This window comes from Oncorhynchus keta, chromosome 33 (assembly GCF_023373465.1).
Source record: "Oncorhynchus keta strain PuntledgeMale-10-30-2019 chromosome 33, Oket_V2, whole genome shotgun sequence".
Taxonomy (NCBI): domain Eukaryota; kingdom Metazoa; phylum Chordata; class Actinopteri; order Salmoniformes; family Salmonidae; genus Oncorhynchus; species Oncorhynchus keta.
In genome coordinates this window covers 20199317-20215144 of record NC_068453.1, presented here as the reverse complement: position 1 = coordinate 20215144, position 15828 = coordinate 20199317, and positions in this window count along the sequence as shown.

The window sequence follows — 15828 nt, the reverse complement described above, 5'->3', positions numbered from 1 at the left end:
TTATGATGATTTATAGGTGCTTTGTTTAGGTTAAAGGATTATGCATGTAGTATTTGGGTTCAACTGATAAGCTGTAACTGCTAATTATTTATCTTCGCCCATTACGGATAATGAGAAATGAAATGTACTGTCTTATACTCTAGCTTAACAATTATTCTCACATCAACTGACAGAATGACAAATGGTTCCCAATCAAAAGTTTGCATGCTTGTTCAAGAGCATTTTCAAAACAATATAGCTCTAACCAGACCTATTCTGCATCAGTTAGCATTTCAAATCCTAAACTGTTCCTGTTAGTGTGTTGGAATGCACATACACTCTTGAAATGTGACCCTGTTTGTGTGATTAGAGGCTAGATTTGTATGTGCGTGTGTGCGAGCATGCATCCGTGTGTGTGTGTGTGTGTGTGTGTGTGTGTGTGTGTGTGTGTGTGTGTGTGTGTGTGTGTGTGTGTGTGTGTGTGTGTGTGTGTGTGTGTGTGTGTGTGTGTGTGTGTGTGTGTGAGGAGTGACAGCAGCTGCAGGGTCACCTGCTCATTATGGCCCAGCGAAGGCAATAGGACACTCTGGGCACACAGTGACTGACAGCTGTCACTCTCTCACATACATATACACACACACACAACACAACACACTCATATACAACACACACCCTTGTCATAAGGCAGGGCTATCTCTTGATCACACAGAGAATCGCAAGCATTTAGTTGATACTAGTTATGAACAGGAAATCTGTTTTCTAAATGTGGACTTGATCCATGATTAGACTTAGAAAGAGAAGGTTGGCGGGCGGTTGAAAGGATATCATGCTGTGGTGATGCCACTGTACTGTAGACATCCACCTGTAGTTTCATTAAGGGCCTGTGTGTTGCAGGTTTTGCATGCTGCCTTTAAATGATTACCATTGTCAGTAATGGAAAGTGGCCTTTAATTGGTTAAATGGAGTCATGATTAGATAGCCTGTAAGTAGTTACTGATTGAGAAATAACACATCTGCTCCAGGGGATCGGGAGCTGGCGCTAAATATCCACGGAAGCCTTTTGTTTACAAAAGCGCAACTTTTAGTTGGTTAAACAACTTATAATAACATAACTTTTCAGTCTGTACCGATGTTTCTGTCGAGCTAAGTGTGCATAAAAACCACCTAGCGCAATAGAAGAGACTATTTTCTGTCTGTGTCCTCTGGTGAAAAGGTAAAGTGAGGAAAGCATCTCAGAAAGTCAGGGCTACCCACCACATTTCAGACACAAAGTATTATGAGCTGTGCCACTCACACAGCCGATGTGTTATTGCATCTGTGACTCAACTGTTATTTCAAGGGGAATGTGGTACATACTATCCCTGGTAGACTAAAGGACACATCAGCAGGCCTATAGTGATTTTAAGAGTAAGTAGCCTCATCGATTTAAAATGGACAGAGATTGAAATGCGGGTGAAGGAGAGAAACTTCAAACACCTTGTGATCACAGCATGTGTCTGAGCTATGCCCTCTTTCATTTGCCGTTTATAAGTCTATCTTTTCATCTCTATGGAGACCCAACAACCACTGAACAGTGGGCTGAATCCACTAAGGAGCCACTCTTTACAGTGGATTTGGAAAGACACACATTTTCTCGAGTTGAACCCAAATCAAATAACCTGTGTTTGAAGTACTCACAAACATTCCTCTGTGTATGGAATCCTCAATATAGGCTTGATTTGAGCCCACTAGTTGCTATTAGGAGAACCACAGGGAGGCACTGAGGTAACAATCTTATCTAGCTAATTATATTTGCTAGATTATTGTGACTAATCAGGAGACTTGTGAGGTAGGTATATGGGGTTGGGTTGTTACCTGGATGTAAGGTTTATTGTACATTATACACACACAGACAGAGATACTGCAGTGACACAAACAGTGTGCGCCAGAGGGGCTTCTCTCTAGCCTGTGGATAAATGAGTCTGCCCGGGAGACAGTGTCATTAGGGCTTATCTCCACCCAGCTCCAAATTGAGGTGGGACCTGCTTCCAGCCAGCGGTATGAAGAAGATAGCCCCTCCGACAGGGACATTGATCTCCACGCCTCCCTAGTCTCCTCTGAGTTTTCTGGCCCTGATCCCTCTGGCCATTTAAAGAGCCGGTGTCACTCCTCCAGCATGCATACCATTAGGACCACTTCCCCAACTCATCATAGGCCTTTCAGAGGACATTCAAGTGGAGTGTTAGCTGGCTTTGTATTGCAGGTGGGGGAAATAATGTACTGCTATAATTCAACCGAGCAGCCTGTGAGGCTTTATAATGTGCATGATGATAGGGGTGATCTCATGTGTGTACTATGATGGATAATCCCTGTGAACTTTACGCAAAATCTCTAACTGCTTTAACACAGTACTTAGCACTCTGTGAGTCTCAGTGTAAGTGCACAAATGAGGGGTACTTAAGTGGCAAACCAAACAGATGCACAGTACATTCTGTTTCAGAGATTCTGAATTGAGCATTTTTTGGTTAAGCTCATTCATTAAGGCAGAGCCCTAAAACCTCTGAGGATGTAGTGCACGTTGTGTTGTTGCATTGTTTCTACTTTTGTAGATGTGTATGTAGCAGAGGAGGCTGGTGGGAGAAGCTATAGGAGGACAGGCTCATTATAATGGTTGGAATGGAATGGAATCAATGGAAATGTAACGATGTGAGCTGAGAGTATGGAAGCAAGTTCAGGGAGTGAGTGTTTTAATAACTAAATGAGACATAATACAAAACAAGACACATGAACAACACACAGACATGAAACAGAAACAATGACGCCAAGGGGAAGGAACCAAAGGGAGTGACATATATAGGGAAGGTAATCAAAGAAGTGATGGAGTCCAGGTGAGTGATGAGTATAACGATGGTGACAGGTGTGCGCCATAACGAGCCTGGTGACCTAGAGGCCGGAGAGGGAGCACACGTGACAGGAACGAAGTCAAACGTGTGTTTGAAGTGTTTGTTACCATTCTATTGATTCCATTCCAGCCATTACTATTCTCATCCTATAGCCCCTCCCACCAGCTCCTCTGGTTTGTGTGTGTGTGCGCCCTGGCATGTGGGGGTACACTAAATATAAACCCATTTCATTACACCTAACAGCGGACCGTCAGCTGAGCCCACGGACAAACTGTAGGACACAGGGCCAATGGATGACTCATCACTTTAGAGGAGTGGGAGTCTGGCAGCGCATTCATAGAAAACACAGCTCCTCTGCAATACAAGTTGTCTGACATCAGCTGTCTGCTCGGCTAGCGCAGGTGTTAGCCGAACAAGGCAGGGCTAACACAGCCCACTGACCTGGCTGCCTCGTCAATGAATGGACCCCTATGTAGGGAAGCAATTAGAACTCTGGTGTGAAGAGGACCCAAGGGGATTTGCTCTGGAATAGCAACCTGTAGTAGAAATTATTTTTGAAATATCTATATCTTGTGGTATGCAGGGTACGACTTGTGGTTGTTATGCATCATGATAAAGTTGCATTTAGAAATAGTGTTCCATTAGTGAATAATTGCTATCCATCTACTAGTCATTGTTAGCTAAGCCCAGTAAGTAGTGTGTGGATCCATTGGAATCTTTTGTGCCCTAGTAGTGCCAGCGTCAGTTTTTCTGCATGCTTGTGGTGTTTTCGGGATGTTTTTCCCAGCACAGCTGTTGCTGCGGACATTTGTGGATAAGTGAGCTGCCGGGAGGTGAGCTGTAACTCTCCGAGAATCGATGGACTCGATGAACAGCTGCATTAAGGGTCACGTTCATGTCCTCCCACCGTGTCCTCTCACTGTCTCTCCCGGTGATTCACGCCGCCTCGCCATCTCTGCACGGCATGTAAATCAACCCAACAAGTGGAGGGCTCTGATCCCAGCTCCATCCTGTTATCATCACTTGCCGGTGACAGGAGTGTACCACCAAACTGCACCTGTTGTACCGGTTATAACACAGTGATGGCCGTGATGGCTCAGGTTTACAATTTAAACGACAGAAACAGAAAAGGCCTCCCACGTCCCTTAATTACTATTCTCAGACACATTCTCAGACAGGCTTTAGTGAAGCACTGACTGTGAGACAAGGGAACAGGGTACCTCAGGCACACGGGTACACAGAACACCAGCCAGGTGGCATTGTGTCTTTCCCTTGGCTGATGAGGTCTCTAGAGAGAAACCTGTGTGCGTCACGGCCAAACACTGTTTAGAGAGAACAAGAGTTGAATTAGGAGTTAGGATAGTAGCACATTATAACCTATACTCCAGCTAGTTTGATGAATTGGAGGAAGAGATGTGTTTTTTTTTCGATATAAAATGTTCTTAATTATTTCTAGTAAATAGTTTGGGTTCTCTAATGGGGGCCTGTTCACCACAGGATGTCATTTGATCCCAGACCCTATCCCCAATGTACACAACACAGGAGAATACTTTAATTAATAACAACCGCATTCAGTGCATAATCAACTATAAAATGTTCCGCCAGTTTCTGTTGCTGTCTCCAAATGCCCATACATGGCACCCTGCTGAGACTTGAGCAGCTCTCATTCTGAAGACGTGTAGTTCAGAATCCCCATCGCCGGAGTAAACATGAATTAACATGTCGTGGTTATTCATGGGACTGGATGCTTGTGTCAAAGCAAATCAGTGTGGTGGGAAGTGTAATGAAAGTTGATTTCAGTGTGCTCTTGTCCGCGGGGTAAAACGTCTATTTTGGGCCACTTATATCAATACGTTTGCGTCACAGCATTTCATCTTTCCTCCCTGTGATTGCGGTAGCTGGTGGAAGAAAAGGGTTTCAACAGCCGTGGTTGACACTGACAGCTCCACAGGCCCCTCGGTTCAGCTTTTTCTTGTTGCTTTCATCCACTGGATGATATATATATTTTTTTATTTTATTTTTATTTCACCTTTATTTAACCAGGTAGGCTAGTTGAGAACAAGTTCTCATTTGCAACTGCGACCTGGCCAAGATAAAGCATAGCAGTGTGAACAGACAACACAGAGTTACACATGGAGTAAACAATTAACAAGTCAATAACACAGTAGAAAAAAAAGGGGAGTCTATATACATTGTGTGCAAAAGGCATGAGGAGGTAGGCGAATAATTACAATTTTGCAGATTAACACTGGAGTGATAAATGATCAGATGGTCATGTACAGGTAGAGATATTGGTGTGCAAAAGAGCAGAAAAGTAAATCATTAAAAACAGTGTGGGGATGAGGTAGGTGAAAATGGGTGGGCTATTTACCAATAGACTATGTACAGCTGCAGCGATCGGTTAGCTGCTCAGATAGCTGATGTTTGAAGTTGGTGAGGGAGATAAAAGTCTCCAACTTCAGCGATTTTTGCAATTCGTTCCAGTCACAGGCAGCAGAGTACTGGAACGAAAGGCGGCCAAATGAGGTGTTGGCATTAGGGATGATCAGTGAGATACACCTGCTGGAGCGCGTGCTACGGATGGGTGTTGCCATCGTGACCAGTGAACTGAGATAAGGCGGAGCTTTACCTAGCATGGACTTGTAGATGACCTGGAGCCAGTGGGTCTGGCGACGAATATGTAGCGAGGGCCAGCCGACTAGAGCATACAAGTCGCATGTATATTGAAATGTAACTTCAGAAATACAAAAGGTACAATAAAATCTTTGTCAAAGCTTATTACAAATACAAGATTGAAGCAATTACTGTCCAAAAACAAGATAATGTCATGAATACAGGTGAAATAAGAAGTTAATAACTTCGGTCCGCCTCCTTAACCACCACCTTTCCCCACCTTATCATCAGGCCTAGCAGCCTCTTTCCACGGATATGAGAGTCGTGTTAATAGGAAATCAATACACTGTGTTCTAGATGAGCTGCAATCAGGGGAAATCCCTCAGCAGATAACAGCAGTGTCTGTCTCTCCTACTGATGAGCCTGTGTCTGCCAGTCTGAATATTATATATACACTGCCTTCAGTGCATTCATACACATTTAGTTGTTATTTTCAAATGGATTAAATATCTATATTTGTTTTCACCCATCTGCACACAATACCCCATAATGACAAAGTTATTACATATATTTTTTTAATTATATAAAGAAATAGCTGATTTACATAAGTATTCACACCCCCGAGTCTTTGGCAGTCTTTGGCAGCCTTTGGCAGCGATTACAGCGAGTCTTTCTTGGGTCTTTAAGAATCTTTAAGAGGTTTCCACACCTGGATTGTGCAACATTTGCCCATTATTCTTTTTAAAATTCTTCAAGATCTGTCAAATTGCTTGTTGATCATTGCTAGACAACCATTTTCAGGTCTTGCCATAGATTTTCGAGTAGATCTAAATCAAAACTGTAACTCCACCATTTGGGAACATTCACTGTCTTCTTGGTAAGCAACTCCAGTGTAGATTTGGCCTTGTGTTTTAGGTTATTGTCCTGCTGAAAGGTTAATTCATCTCCCAGTGTCTGGTGGAAAGCAGACTGAACCAGGTTTTTCTCTAGGATTTTGCCTGAAAAACTCCTCAGTCCTTAACGAGACAAGCATACCCATAACATGATGCAGCCACCACTGTGCTTGAAAATAAGGAGAGTGGTACTCAGTAATGTGTAATGTGTTGTATTGGATTTGCCCCAAACATAACACTTTGTATTCAGGACAAAAAGTTAATTGCAGTATTACTTTAGTGCCTTGTTGCAAACAGGATGCATGTTTTGGAATATTTTTTTCTGTACAGGCTTCCTTCTTTTCACTCTGACAGTTAGGTTAGTATTGTGGAGTAACTACAATGGTTTTGATACATCCTCAGTTTTCTCTTATCACAGCCATTTAACTCTATAACTGTTTTAAAGTCACCATTATCCTCATGGTGAAATCCCGGAGTGTCCTTCCTCTACGGCGACTGAGTTAGGAAGGATGCCTGTATCTTTGTAGTGACTGGATGCATTGATACACCATCCAAAGAGTAATGAATAACTTCACCATGCTCAAAAGGATATTCAATGTCTGCTTTTTTTCTGTTGATCTATCTACCAATAGGTGCCCTTCTTTGCGAGGTATTGGAAAACCTCCCTGGTCTTTGTGGTTGAATCTTTGTTTGAAATTCACTGCTCGGCTGAGGGACCTTACAGATAATTGTGAGTCCATACAACTTATTATGTGAATTGTTAAGTACATTTTTACTCCCGAAACTAATTAGGCTTGCCATAACAAAGGATTTGAATAATTATTGACTCAAGACATTTCAGCTTTTCATTTTTTATTAATTTGTAAAAATGTCTTAAAACACTTGGACGTTATGGGGATTGTGTATAGGCCAGTGACCAAAAACAACTCAATTTAATCCATTTTAAATTCAGGCTGTAACATTAAAAAGTGTTGAAAAAGTTGAGGGGCGTGACTACTTTCTGAAGGCAGTGTATATCTACCCTTGTGGACTAGATCATTCATATTGCACTGACACCTGGGATAGTAATAAAGTAGGGAAACAGTCAGGGAAAATACTAAGCCGCCTTCAAGGTACATGTCAAGATACAGAATTATATCACATTATTGCAATAATAAAAATTAGTGCAATAACAGCAATGAAACAAAATACCTGCTTCTGTTACTTTTGTGGTGTTTTGCACGGTAGTCATGACAACATGTTATATAAGATGGTCATAACTCGGATCATTGAGAATTGCAATTCCCAAGTGCCGTCTATAAAACGCTGGTTGGGTTTTAATGGGATGGCTTTATATAACAGTCTGGCATCAACCATCATCAACCCTTTTACCTGTGATGGTCCTTTCTTTCAAACATTTGATTTGACATTTTCCATACAGACCAAACCAACAATAACACAGAGCAATCATCATATATGTACACATAAAAAAAACAAAAAGACAGACAGATACACAGTCCCCTCCCCTCCTCATCGCGGGGGACAAAAATAAAGTGATGTCCATGTCTTCCAATAATAAAACAAGTTAGAAAAGACACATTTATAATAATGTCACTGTAGAGTTCTGTTTTTTTTCTTCTAATTGAGAAAAGAGGGCAGACTGCCAGTTGTCTGTCACTGCTCCAATGTCATTTATCAGTTCACCTTTCACCTTCTAGTCCCGTTTCACTGGTCAATCAAACAGCCGTCCACCACAGAGTACATCCAGAATAATGATTTTTTTGCACAACATAGAGAGCTTTTTATTGTTGAAGAGTCATTACTAGCTTTTGCCTTTTATATACAGTAATATATAATAGTTATCTTATATAATCCCTTTTTTTAACTAGGCAAGTCAGTTAAGAACAAATCATTTTTTACAATGACTGCCTACCGAAAGGAAAAAGGGCTCCTGCGGGGACGGGTGCTGGGATTAAAAATAAAAATAAATTAAATTAAAATATAGGACAAAACACATCACGACAAGAGAGACAACACAACACTACATAGAGACCTAAGACAACTGTCATGACTTCCGCCGAGGTCGGCTCCTCTCCTTGTTCGGGAGGCGTTCGGCGGTCGATGCCACCGGCTTTCTAGCCATCGCTGCTCCATTTTTCATTTATCCATTTGTTTTGTCTTGTTCCCTGCACACCTGGTTTTCATTCCCCAATCACACTACATGTATTTATTCCTCTGTTCCCCCTCATGTCTTTGTGTGTGATTGTTTCTTGCTACGTGTCATTTTTGACACGCTATTTTCCGGTGTGTGTTTTTCCCCAATATATTATTCACAAGGTATGTTTATTTGTTTGTACTTTATTATTGTGACTGTTTCCACGTTTTTGCACTTTGGCATATTGGATGGAGGTTTCGACGCAGTGGCATCTGTCTGTTGGTTTCTCCTGACGAAATAAAGTGTGCGCCTGTTCACAACTCTCTGCTCTCCTGCATCTGACTCCACTCCCAGTACTCACGCCATTGACAGAATCTCACACCCACCATGGAGTTAGCAGGAGCAGGTACCGCGGTCAGAGGAGTCGAGGAGCGTGTCCAGGAACACTCAGCAATGCTGCACCAACTCGGTGCCATGATGGATCGTGTTGTCTAGACCATGGACCGCTGGGAGAGACAGGAAGTCTCTCCAGCGCCTCGACCAGCGCAATTGGGGTCGTCCCGTCCGGATCCAGTTCCAGTGGGATGCGTCTCTCCCTTCCCAGGGAGTATGACGGGACTGCAGCACAGTGCCAGGAGTTCCTCCTAGAACTGGACTTATACCTGGCCACCATTCACCCAGCTCCCTCAGGAAGGGAGAGTGTCTGCCCTCATCTCATGCCTCTCGGGAGAGCTCTGGAGTGGGCAAACACTGTATGGGGAGAATGAGACGTGGTGTTGGACCACTTCGAGGAGTTCCCCTGCAGCTTCCGGGCCGTCTTCGACCATCCACCCGAAGGGAGAGTGGCGGAGGAGCGGCTCTTCCATTTGAGGCAGGGGACGAGGAGCACACAGGAGTTTGCACTGGAATTCCAGACCTTGGCCGCCGGAGCAGGATGGAATCATCGACCACTACCGATGCAGCCTGTGCGAGGACGTCCGACGGGAGTTGGCCTGCAGGGATAATCCAGTTGGATCCAGTTGGATAACCTGCTGGTCACCCGCGGACGTCCAGAGGGGGCTCTGTTGGTTCCATCTTCCAGCACTCCTGCTCCGGTGCCCATCGAGCTGGGAGGGGCTGCGCGTAGGGAGGCTGGAGGAGGGGCCTTCACTCGCACCATCTGTGGCCACAGAGGGCACACTGCCGGTCGGTGCCGGGTTGGTCCCTCTGGGAGTAGAGGCAGCAGGCAGGGCACTCTGGCGTCACCCCAGGTGTGTTTGCACCACTCTCACCCAGAATCCTCTGTTGTTCAGCTGGTTGTACCTGTTTGTTTTCCTGAGTTTTCCCCGCATTCCCAGCATAAGGCGCTCTTCGATTCAGGCGCAGCTGGGAACTTTATCGACAGAGCGTTAGCCCTTTTAGTTTAGGGATCCCCATTATTCCTGTGGTTAGACCTTTCCCAGTACAAGCTCTGGATAGTCGACCTTTAGGGTCTGGGTTAATCAGGGAGGCCACCATCTCCCTGGCCATGGAGATGCAGGGGGTTCACGAGTAGAGAATCAGTCTCTTCCTCATTGACTCTCCTGCGTTTCCCGTTGTACTAAGCCTTCCCTGTTTGGCTCGTCATAACCACATCATTTCCTGGCAACAGAGGGCTCTCACGGGGTGGTCGCGAGAGTGCTCGGGAGGTGTGTAGGGGTTTCCGTTGGTGCTACCACGGTGGAAAAACCAGGTCTCCAGACCAGGTCTCCACCGTGCCCATTCCCCCAGAATATGCCGATTTGGCTCTCGCCTTCTTTAAAAAGAAGACTACTCAATTACCACCCCATCGACGGAGGGATTGTGTGATAAATCTCCTGGTAGACGCTGCACTTCCCAGGAGTCACGTGTATCCCCTGTCGCAAGCGGAGTCGGTGGCTATGGTGACATATGTCTCTAAATCCCTGCGTCCGGGGTACATTCAGTCCTCCACTTCACCCGCCCCCTCGAGTTTCTTTTTTGTGAAGAAGAAGGATGGAGGTCTGCGCCCGTGTATTGACTACCGAGGCCTAAATCAGATCACTGTGAGGTACAGTCACCTCTTATCACCACGGCGATTGAGTCAATGCACGGGGTGCGCTTCTTCGGGCGTCAGTACGTTCTGTCGGCTGTCCGTCCCCAGTTCACTTCGTGAGTTTGGAGGGCATTCATGGAGCGTCTGGGGTTCTCGATCAGCCTCACCTCGGATTTCCACCCCGAGAGTAATGGGCAGGTGGAAAGAGTCAACCAGGATGTGGACAGGTTTCTGCGGTCCTATTGCCAGGACCGGCCGGGGGAGTGGGCGGCGTTCTTGCCCTGGCCAGAGATTGCGTAGAACTCGCTCTGCCACTCCTCCTCTAACCTCTCCCCCTTTCAGTGTGTATTGGGGTACCAGCCGGTTCTGGGACCGTGGCATCAGAGTCAGACCGAGGCTCCTGCGGTGGACGATTGGTTCAGGCACGCGGAGGAGACATGGGAAGCCACTCATGGTCACCTCCAGCAGGATGCGCTGCGCCAAAAGACCAGTGTAGAACGTCACCGCAGCGAGGTCCCGGTGTTCGCACCGGGGGACAGGGTCTGGCTCTCGACCCGAAACCTGCCCCTCTGCCTGCCCTGCCGGAAGCTGGGTCTGCGGTTTGTGGGGCCATTCAAAGTCCTGAGTGAACGAGGTATGTTACAGGTTACAGCTTCCCCCCGATTACCATATTAACCCCTCGTTCCATGTGTCTCTCCTCAGGCCGGTGGTGGCTGTTCCGCTCCAAGAGTCTGAGGTGCGAGAGCTTCCTCCGCCCCCTCTGGAGGGGGCCCCGGCGTACTCCGTCCGTGTCCGTTCCATCCTGGATTCGAGGCGTCGGGCGAGGGGCCTTCAGTACCTCGTGGAGTGGGAGGGGTACAATCCGGAGGAGAGGTGCTGGGCTCCGGTGGCGGTTGTGTTGGACCTTGAACTGCTGCGGGAACTCCACCGTTGCCGGCCGGATCGCCCTGCTCCTCGCCCTCCGGGTTATCCCCGTGGCCAGTGTCGGCACGCCGCTTGAGCCGCGCGTCAAAGGGGGGGGTACTGTCACTACTTGCGCTGAGGTCGGCTCCTCCTTGTTCGGGCTGCGGTCGACGTTCCTGGCTTTCTAGCCATCGCCGCTCCATTTTTTATTTATCCATTCATTTTGTCTTGTTCCCTGCACACCTGGTTTTACATGTATTTATTCTTCTGTTCCCCCTCATGTCTTTGTGTGTGATTGTTTCTTGCTACGTGTAATTTTTGACTGCTATTTTCCGGTGTGTGTTTTTCCCCAATATATTGTTCACAAGGTATGTTTATTTGTTTGTACTTTATTATTGTGACTGTTTGCACGTTTTTGCACTTTGGCATATTGGATGGAGGTTTCGACTGCAGTGGCGTCCGTCTTTTGGTTTCTCCTGCCTAAACACATTTTTTACCTATTCACAACTCTCTGCTCTCCTGCATCTGACTCCGCTCCCAGTAGGCACGTCATTGACAACAACAATATAGCATGGCAGCAACACATGACAACAACATGGTAGCAGCACAACATGGTAGCAGTACACAACATGGTACAAACATTATTGGGCACAGACAACAGCGAAGCAGCCACAGCTGTCAGTAAGAGTGAGATAGGTGAGATCAGTAAAACAGTGAGATCACTAATAGGTCCTGGACATTGGTGAATCAGTGTGCATTGCATTCTAATCTCTGTTTTGACATAACACAGATTTACTGTATTCAAACAGCAATGTTTATCTATGGATGCTTTTGGAATTATATTTTAGGAAATAATTTATTGAAAATCACCAGATCGGAAATAGACGGCCGCTTGTTGTATTGTTTCTCATCCTATTGGAGAGAACAGCATCAGGTGACATACCGTGCCACGTCCCTATTGTATCTTTATCATTTAGATAAAACACTCCTTTCCCCCGCCGTCTACCTCGTTAATATTAACAATCTGAGGGCACAATGAGATTATTCTCTGCAATTTCCCCTAAATTGAAGCTGATGTAGCAGGTGGTTTGCTGTCGTTATTCCAGTCCTCTCTCCTCCAAGTACTCTTCTAACAGCAGTCCTGCTGAGTGAATGCCAGGAACTATCAGACGCTCAGGAAATGACAAAGCTTTAATGACGTGTTGCATCAATAGGCCAATGTGGAGCTATTAGCCAACGCTGACTATCGATGCATCTAAATGCTAACAGGGGTTTTAGTAAAGTAAAGGACCTCACCTCAGAGAACACTGCTACTTGGTAGCTTTCATTACCAAGGAGACTAATGGAACCACCCCTCTTTAGCCTGTTTTTATCCATGTTGTCGATCAAAAGGAAGTTGAGCTATCTGGTACCCTTACTGAGAGATCAAAACATCTCTGCCCAGTGTACATATTATCCTCATCAGAAAGAGATGAGAAAGAGTAAGGAAGCTTCAATACTGTGTCTGGTCAGACTGATCAAGGGAGATTGTAGTTTGTCGTGATTTACACATTGACATAACCTATATTTTTTATGTTTGTTTATGCTATTCACATTACACTGAGGCATACAAAATATAAAGACCCATACAAAACTATATTTTACTTTAGACTTCCCGCTAGTGCATTTTCGGCACTAGTGGGAAGTTAAATTACTGCAGCTTTTCTTCCTTCCAAGCGATGAAATATATATTTCAGATTATCAAATGTATGGTTCAAATTATCAAATGTCTTTTGTAGCTTTGTCAACTATGTGTGTGTTTTCAATACCTGTTTACTCCTCTTCCTGTAGGCTTTACACATGCGTCCCACCCCTTGGCTGCAACCCTTCTAATTTAGTGTACCCTGCGAGCACAACCCATGTATAATTCCTGGTCTCTTGCAATGTTTGGTTAGAACTGCTGATCTGCAGTCAAGAACGCAGAGTTCATCTCACTCTATGCTGCCCTTCAGTCCCTAGACTTTTTGCCCCCAGACGGAGACATGGATCACCCAGCTGCTCTCTTTTCATTTGACTACGTGTTCTCTCATAGTCGGAGAGCATCGGTTGTCGCGCGTGGTGGTGGCACAAGGTTACTCATTTGTCCTAGGTGGAGATTTTCTCTTCTCTCCCTCCCTCCCACACTCACCTGTCCATGTTCTCATTTGCATTCCATGCTGTCACTATCACTTGTCACTCAAGTGTAACACTGTTGTCATCTATCACCCAACAGGTGCCCCTGGAGAGTTCCTCAATGAGCTTGACACCTTGATAAGCTCATTTCCTGATGATGGCTCATCGCACTGGGCCACTTCAATCCCCAACGTCTGCCTTCGATTCATTTCTTTCAACCTCTTACTTTCTCCTCCTTGCCTATTTTGACCTCACCCTTTCCCAGACCTCTCCCACTCACAAGGCAGGCAATATCCTTGACCTCATCTTTACTAGAGGCTGTTCACCTACTAATCTCATTGCAACCCCCCTCCAGTTCACTATTAATGATCACTACTCTCTCTCCTCCAACCCCACCCACTCAGCCCCTGCCCAGATGGTCATGTGCCATCGCAATCTTCGCTCTCTCTCTCCCACTACCCTGTCCTCTTCTATTCTATCATCTCCCCCTTCTGCTAAATCCTTCTCCCTCCTGTCTCCTCATTCTGCTTCTTTGTCACCACTTTCCTCCCTTTACGCATCCTATGACTTGCACTGTTCCCTTCCTCCTGGCTGTCTCGGCCCTTCCCTTCTGCTCAGAGGCCGAAAGCATCTGAAACTCTACCTCTTCAAAGAGTATCATAAATAATCCCTCACTTTTTTCCCCACTACTAGCACTGACTTTACGGATAGCTACTTTATTAAGAAAAAATGTGCTTACCGTGACTGAGATATGTGGTTGTCCCACTTAGCTTTCTTAAGATGAATGCATTAACTGTTATTCGATCTGGATAAGAGTGTCTGCTAAATTACTAAAATGTAAATGTAATACTGTAGGTATAAACACACATTTGATATAAAACACATATTAGCAGAGAAGACTACTTCAAATCCAACATTTTCTCTATTTCTGTTCATTTGTAAAAAGAATTCTGGCATAGTTGTGCACATGCAAGATCCCTTTGGAGATGTTTGGTTCTATGCACTGTAATTATCATCAATTATGCCCTCTAAACTTGGAAGAACACATAATGCCTTCCAGTCCAGGGGAGGGGGCGAGTAATTCTTATTATCGTCTTGTCAGAGCGAGGCGAAATGCTTACATTGTGGAGCGTGTCAGACACCACTTTAGGAGCAAGGGGGCCATGGGAGAATAAAAATAATCTCTGTACTTTCCCTAAGTGACAGCGCTGCATTAATGTGACAGGTCATCGTGCTGGCCGGGGCCCGCCCCACAGTCCAAGAGTCCTGCAACAAGGTGCCTTTCATTGGTGGTGCCACCGCAATGAGTGACTGACTGACTACTGCCACAATTATGAGCTCAAGGCTGGAAGTTCTGGGGCAAATCAAAAGAAAGTTACACTCTCATTAGGTATGACTCACGGCGAGTGATAGAAAGTCATTGTATTTTTGACCTGTTTGAATGGGAAAGCCTGTACTGTTGACTAGTGCTAATGAGCATCTGGTACTGCACTGTAATTTGTTGGGATTATTTGGCAAATACTCTACATCTGATGTTTGTTCACCCCTTAGAGATAAGAAAAGGGTAGTCTCAAAGACGATTTCCAAAAACATTTGTCTGCATAGCTCTGATAATGCATTTGTCTTACAAACGCTGTGGGAACTTTGTGTAAACATCCCTCAAAATAGGACTGAGGAGACAAACAACACACATTTATTTGTTCTCATTTGTCAAGGATGGCTGACTCCTGGGGTGAGATGCATCCGACTTTTATAGAGCCTGGAAAACAGTCTATTCCTGTCTTCAGTAGTGTCTAGCTAATGATGGAACTCGCTAAGCCAGGAGTTTGGACTCGATAGCGAATCAAACTGCTGCACGTTCTCATAGGGTAACGGAAGGTCTTTTGTACTTCCTGAAGTCGTACCCCTGGGCAGTAAGTTGTTTGTAATGGTATAGAGGATATGCTAACTGTGATATAGTATTACAAAAATATGTGGGTAAACTGATTCACCAGTTGCAGTGAAAAGGTAACGCTACCTATACTTCTAAAACATTTTTCCACAAAATGTCCCACAAAAGAAAGTGGGCAAGCTGTGTTTACCCTCCACTACACCAAGGTAGCAGGAGGTAACGTTGTCGGAAGAGAAGTGCCAAAAAGAGCCAAGTTAATCATAGATATATAACACATAGTTACAGTTGGGCAAAAAGTATTTAGTCAGCCACCAATTGTGCAAGTTCTCCCACTTAAAAAGATGAGAGAG